Raw genomic sequence first — 7,500 nt, forward strand, 5'->3', positions numbered from 1 at the left:
GAAGACTTCAATCTTGAATCTGAAAGAAATTTCAAACTTTTAGAAAGCACAAGTTCCAGAGGAACGTCAGTCTTTAAAAAAGTAAAAAAAAAAAACACATCATGCCCTAGGCATGTGGCACTCATGTGAAGTCTATGACATTTCACCTTGTAAAGAACGGTCTATTAGAAACACTAAGTGTCCATGAAATCACTATGTATCACACGAGGGTCAACACAGGCACCCGTAGAGTTAAAATCCCAAGTAACTCGCTGTTCTATGCAGAGTTAAACTGCAGGTTTCATAACACTACCTGCGGCTACCACGAAATGTTTGACTTCATGCACTTGCTTCGCGTAGTGCTTGAAGAAAACGCGCAAAGATTTCCATCCTGTGAAGCTCTTGAGGCTTTCAAAATCCATACTCTGGAAGAAATTCAGAGAAGATGCGACTTTTCCAGAATCGTGACCTGCGGGTGTACTGTCAGGATCCGCTCTGCGAATGAAGTAGGTGATTTTCGCTCTTAGTTGTTTCAGTGACAGGTCGCTACCCGATGTTTCTCCTTTGAAGAGTTGGCCTCCACCAAAATCTGAAGTTTTTCGAAGATAGACCTTGAGACTCTCTACTGGACATAGAGAGACATCTTCCTTCAGGGGGCAGATTCTCCAGGGGCCTCATCTCTTGGTGGGTAATTCGTTTTTCGCGAGAAACGTCGGATCAGGGAAGAGGGTAAGTTCTCCTGAATCTGTAAACAGGATATGACCCTCGTCTCTTGATAATGCCACTATTTCGCTGACTCGGGCTCCCGAGGCGAGAGCAAAAAGGAATATAACTTTTTGAGTCAGATCCTTGAGAGGGCACGAATCGTTGTCCAAGTTAGAGGCAAAATGGAGCACCTTGTCCAGGGACCAGGAGATAGGTTTTGGCGGAGGTGCTGGGCGTAGTCGAGCGCATGCCTTTGGTAGTTTATTGAAGATATCGCTGGACAGATCAATCTGGAAGGCGTACAGTAGTGGTCTAGTCAAAGTCGATTTGCAGGTAGAAATCGTGGTGGCTGCTAAGCCTTGTCCATGAAGGTGAATGAAGAAGGACATGCAAAAATCAATGGTGATTTCCGTAGGGTTTTTTGCTTTGACGAACGAGACCCACTTTCTCCAGGATGATTCGTATTGCCGTCGTGTGGATTCGGTCTTGTATTCCTCGAGGAAGTCTAGACTTTTCTTCGAGATTCCAAACCTTTTCTTCGCGGCTAGGGAGAGAAAATCATGAGATTAAGGTCCCTGACTTTCAGTGATGAAGCGAAGACAGTCAACTTCTGTACTTGCTGAGAGAGAACTGGGCCCGGGAGGGGGATCAGCTTGGGCTGCAGCTCCAGGACCAGGGGGTACCAATTGCTCCGGGGCCACTTGAGAGCCACTAGGGCCGCTGTCCCTTTGAAGGTTCTCAGTTTGGAGAGGACTTTCAGCAGAAGGTTGGTGGGAGGGAGCAGGTATATCCTGGACCATCTGTTCCAATCCAGTGACATGGCGTCCACTGCTTCTGCCTTGGGGTCCTCGTACGGGGCCACATAACGAGGAAGTTGATTGTTGTCGCTCGTTGCGAAGAGATCGATCTGAAGTTCCGGGACTTGGCGAGAGATGAAGGAGAATGATCTTGCGTCTAGAGACCATTCCAACTCTATTGGGCTTGTCCGTGATAGAGCGTCCGCCGTCACGTTGCGGAATCCTTGTAGGTGAACTGCAGACAGGTGCCATTTCTTCTTTTCTGCCAGGCGGAAGATCGGGAGAAGCACCTGATTTATCTGGGGCGATCTCGAGCCCTGACGATTGAGACATCTGACTACCACCGAGTTGTCCAGAGTCAGACGGATGTGGATCGAGAGAGGCGGAGAGAGTTTCTTCAGAGTGAGAAGGACCGCCATGGCCTCCAAGATGTTGATGTGAAACGTCTTGAATAGGGGAGACCATGTCCCTTGAGCCTGTTGTTGGTGGGAGTGACCTCCCCAACCCTCCAGCGAAGCGTCCGTGTGGATGTTGAGTGATGGAGGTGGGTGTTGAAGAGGAATGGACCTTTTCAGGGCCTTTGCTTCCGACCACGGCTTTAAGAGTAACCCAAGTCTGTTTGGGAGCCGTCTCTTGAGGTCTCTTTGAGCGATGGATGCAGAACGTCTCCAGACTTCCGCGGCATCCTTTGGCTGTGCGCGAAGCACTGGGTTTGTCACAGAGGCAAACTGTAGAGAGCCTAGTACTTGTTCCTGCTGTCGTCTTGAGATCCTTTTGGATTTCAGCAGTTTTTTGACAGACCCTGCTATTTCCTTCCTTTTCTTCTGTGGGATGGAAAGGCGGTGTGACTGAAGATCACAATGGATTCCTAACCATTGGAACTTCTGAGCTGGAGAGAGGCGAGATTTCTTGGTGTTTATCTTGAATCCCAGGTGTTCTAGGAACTGGGTGACTTTGTTGCAGGATCGTACGCAATCTTCGGGCGATGTCGCCCAGACCAGCCAGTCGTCTAGGTAGGCCATCACCTGGACGCCGCGAAGGTGGAGCTGTTGAACGATGGCGTCTGCCAGCTTGGTGAAGATCCGTGGGGCCACGTTGAGCCCGAATGGCATGGCCCTGAAAGCGTAGCTTTTCCTTTGGAGTCGAAATCCTAGGTAGGAGGAAGCGTGATGGTTCATTGGAACGTGCCAGTAGGCATCCGCCAGGTCTATCGAGACCGTGTAGGACCCTTGAGGCAGAAGGGCCCGTATTTGTTGAAGAGTCAGCATCTTGAACTTGTTGTTCGCGATGAACTTGTTGAGAGGGGATAAGTCTAGAATGATTCTGAGTTTCTCGGAGTCCTTCTTGGGGACGCAAAATAGTCTCCCTTGGAACCTGGTTGACTTTACCCTCCTTATCACCTTCTTGTTCAAGAGTTCTAGGACATATTCTTCCAGGAGGGGGGTTGACTGTTGGAAGAATTGCTTCTTGACGATGCTGTGTGCCCAGAGATCGAAGGTCCAACGATCTTGGAATTGGCGGAGTCTTCCTCCCACTGGAAGCACTTCATTGCTTCTGGCTTCCCGAGGGTTTGCTACCTCGGCCGCTAGCTCCCCTTCCTCCTCTGCCTCTGGAGGGACGGCGAGACACATCTCTGCCTGAGCCTCTGCTTGAGCCTCTACCTTTGGGACGAAAGGTAGTGGATTGCTGCTCAAATGCAGGGGTGAAGTCCGGTGACTGTGACAGGACCGGTTGGGTGACCAGCTGAAAGGTCTGTTGTGGCTGAGCTGCCACTTGGGGAGTAGCGGAACCCGGAAACTGCCGTCTCTGTTGACGTTGCTGGGGTTTTGGTTTCGTAGGTTTCCTCTTAGGTTGAGGGCCGTCGTCCTGAGAGGATTTCCTTTTCTTCGACATGCCCCACTTATGGAGAAGGTTCCTGTTCTCCGTGGCGGCTTTGTCGGTGATCTCTTTCACTAGGGAGGAGGGAAAGAGGTGTTTACCCCAGATGTTGGAGGAAATCCGCCTCCGGGGTTCGTGTCTCACTGTAGCGCTCGCGAACACGAATTCACGACAGGCTCTACGAGCCCTAGTGAAGCTGTACAGATCCTTCATGACCGTTGCCAGATGCGTTTTGGCAAGGACCATGTAGATGTCTGGGACCCTAGTGTCACCGGCCATGACTTCAAGCTGTACCTGGAGGGACATAGATGCGGCAAGCCTCTCCTTCGTATCATGTTCCCTACGAAGGAGGTGATCGTTGAGTTTTGGGAGGTCCTCGTTAAACTGACGACCGGCAACGTCAGGCTCTAGCTTCCCCACTATGAATGTTGACTGGACGTCTTTCCAGTGCCTATCATCAGGGGGAGTAGTCAGGGAGAAGGGCCTGCACTCCTCCAGTACAGGGCAAGGTTTCCCTTCTTCCACTGCTTTCTGTACCGCAGTGAAGGCCTTTTCAAGAAAGGGGAAGGTCGCATTGTCCGGTGCGACGAAGGTCGGGTGCTTCTTACTAAGCGCCGGCATTTTTGAATTGGTGAAGCCCCTACTTTTCACCGCGTTGGCTAGCATAGCCTGGGCCTTCGAGAGATTGAACACAATTACCTCCTTTGGTTCGGTCTCTTCTTTAGAGGCGGGTTCGGACCTGAGTCGGACGTAACAGTCCGGATAAGCCTCAAAGTTCGGGAAGAACTCCACTTCTTCCAACGCGATCGAGCCGACCTTCTCGCTGATGAAGATCTTGCCCGTGGTGATTGGCATGTGCTCGGCATACCTCCATGGGTTAGTATCCGAGCAGGCAGGGAGGTCCTTAACCGAAATCCTTTTCGGTTGCTTAGAACTTCCGAGGTTAGACTTGAAAAGCTCATGAGTCTCGCGAAGTTTCTTATCCATGAGAGCTTCAAGCATCTTGAAGATCTTCTGAGTGACTGATGGGATGGGGTCCGGGGTAGCGGACGTTGAAGGAAGTGATTCCTCGGTCGGTGTAGGAGTTGGTGCAGGGGTAGAAGCGGGAGCGACCTCATGCTCCGAATCAGGGTATTCCACCAGATCTTCCTCATAATCGAGCTCCTCGCCGATGAGGTTCCTCTCCGTAGTCTCCGACACTTCCGACATACGTTCCAAGTTGTCGGAATCTAGACGGCACTCATGCATGGATTGGGCCATGACCACATCAGGTTCCACCACTATCTGGACAGTAGGAATCTGATCACTAGGGACCACTGAGTCTTTCGATGCCTTCGGGAATAGCAAGGCCCTCAAATCTTCGGTAGCGAGATACGGTCCGGTGGCATTCTTCTGGAAGCCACGCACCCACTTGCGTAGCTTCTCTCGAGCGTTGTCCCTTACCTCCGCTGAAGGAGGATCGTCGAACGCTTCGACCAGACGACTCTTGCAGACTGTACAGTGCTGCAGGTCCCAATATTTCAGGTCGCCTTTCTTGGCGGCGCAGGGGGCGTGGGTCCGACACGCCTTGTGCCCGTAGAAGTCCGGGCGCTTCACTCCACAGAAGTTGTGGTCACACTTCATATACTCCTCCTGTAAAAGAAAGAGATCATGAGTATATGGAAGGCATAAAAATGACTTACATTACTCTAAGGTTAAATTTTAAGTAGTCAAACTTTCACCTAACATTAAATAATTCATGAATATTGTAATGTTTGAGAAGAGGAGCGGGAAAAGGAAGTAGATAGACACATACATGTGAATCCCGCCCAGTCGGTTACCGTAACCTTATCAATAGGCAATTTCATCTGTGACCGAGGGACACAAAACGGAAATCCGCATGGATCACCGTGGTGGGTAGAAGCTAAGTTCTAGCAGAGATTGCCTGCGAGGGGTATCAGGAACTGAGACCACTCAGATCCTTGGGTTAAAGGGGTAGTAGGAGACCCCGTATAGATCTAGGTTCCGGCAACCGACCGTGCTAAGACACACAGAGTATGCTGGAAATTGTAATGTGCAAGAAGACAGCACAGCCACTAGTAGAATGGTAAGACAATACCTATCTATCAAAGTGGCTAAGCCATCTGGCTGCAGTGTAGGACTGTCGGCGTGTTGTCGACAGGTAGTAGAAGGGGTGCAAGTCCCTTGGTGCTTCTGGAGGGCGCCGGCAGGGCGGCGGCACGCCGGAGGCCACTCCAGCAGGGTGTAAGGCATTAAGGCAGACACATTGAGAATCTAAGCATAATACCGACTTGGCGGCCGCCGGCGGGAGGCGGACGCTCCGGCAGCCGAAGGCTGACGGCTTGGTAACCAGTTCATAAGATAAAGCAGAATTTGGTAGAATACCCAGACCGCCGGAGGCCGGCTGAAGGTCGGACAACCGAAACTAGGTAATGGAGGGGTGGGCCATTGGCTGTATGCCGACGGAAGGCGGCAGCCCTCCGGCGCACGGAAGGCTGGCGACTTAGAGGAGGGAGGGTATCTTATGAGAGAGTCACCAAAGGGTAGGGCGGTATCGCCGGCAGTAGAGGCGGCAAGGGACCGGCACCAGGGTAGATAGAGAGACAGATAAGGAGGGATTGGAGGGGTAAGACCACATACCCCTCTGGCATCCCTCCTGAGAGAGTGTATCCATGATAGGAGTAGGTCCTAGCATCCAATTGCAGGGGGCCGGCAGTCGGCCGGGTGCCAGGGTAACCCAAGGGAGGGTTAGGGTACACTCAAGACGGGGGACCCCCTGTTGGACAAATCGCTGCCAGTGGCTACCCCCATAGAACGCTATGAAGGGTATATGTACCAGAGCGGCCTGCTCAACAGGAGATCAAGATAGCCCTATCACTCCACCCAAGGGAGGAGTTGTAGGACTAGGGACAGATGTGTATAGGCTAGCCTACACCAAAGGGATAGGTGGGGAGGGAGAAGAAGGGTCTTCCATAGGGGAGGCTCTGTACAAGAACGGCCACCAAGGAAGGGAGGACCCTCCCTAGCCTAGGGTAGGTAACCAGAATGAGAACGGTGCAAGAGTACCGTCTCAAACTATAACAGTACAGAACTAGCGCCCCCCTCCCCCCCCCCCCCCCAGGGCCTAACCTAGATAAGGAGTGTTAAATCCCAAGCTAGGTAGGCTGAAAGACACATTGCAAGTTGCATGGAAGGGTAAGTAACCTAACCATAAGCAACTGAGGAAGGACAGAGCCGTTCCTCTTTCTCGGTCGCAACCCTAAGGGGAGATCATTCCCTTAAGGTAGACAGAGAAGCGATAAATACTCTGATTGTGGACGCGATTCCCCTATATAGAAGGTTAGGTTAGAAAGGTACGCAATCAAACCGGTCCCCTATATGGTCCCTGAAGGCGAAAAAACACTTGCATCACAGTTAACAGTATGATAAATAATGCCACTATCTTCATAACTTAACCTAGGATCACTGGAATATATCATGCATGAACACAAGAGCTAGGCAATCTAGCCTAAGGGCTAAGCTAGCAATCTAGTATGGGGTCAGGCGATGACCGGATAATAGAGCGTTAAAACACGATATATGAAGTTCCTAGCTATGAAGACTAAATAACTAACAATATCAATTAGTTAAGAGGCCGGAAAAGGCTGTTCTGACTAGCTAAATAAGGCATGCAAGAGAACAGCGACGCCATAAAATGGCGTGTCCGGTAGCAGCACAGCTCCGCCACAAAACACGAAATATTACGAAAAGTATAAGTTACTTTACGGCCAGAGCTTATTTAAACAATACTGGGACCTAGTACTCAACTTTCCAGAAGAAGGAGAGGCAGAAGGTAGCGACATAATGGCAATGCAAGTCGATAAAAATCGCACAAGGGGGAAATCCGTCTAAGCAAGGTAGCTACAAGCAGAAGGATGAGGACGGACGTGACGTCATTTAGCAATGGCGCCCGTTTGTTTACGTTTCGAGTACCAAAAGTAGCCACGGACGAGTGTAACTGTGGAATGGCTCCCCAGTTATTCTCCACCTTTCCATATCGAAGTGTTAACTCTATATGGGGTGCAGATAGCTATGTGGCGTGTTAATACATGCGTCCCCTGTTGATATACGATGTCTTAAAGGGAAACCTTTAGGATACTCG

General features: G+C 50.8%; 1 pseudogene; it reads left to right on the top strand.

Annotated features, from left to right (window-relative positions):
* LOC137636351 (uncharacterized) overlaps positions 1-7,500 on the top strand; it is a 19,402-nt pseudogene that overhangs the window by 10,461 nt on the left and 1,441 nt on the right.

The sequence above is a fragment of the Palaemon carinicauda genome, chromosome 3, assembly GCF_036898095.1.
Source record: "Palaemon carinicauda isolate YSFRI2023 chromosome 3, ASM3689809v2, whole genome shotgun sequence".
NCBI classification, from domain to species: Eukaryota; Metazoa; Arthropoda; class Malacostraca; order Decapoda; family Palaemonidae; genus Palaemon; species Palaemon carinicauda.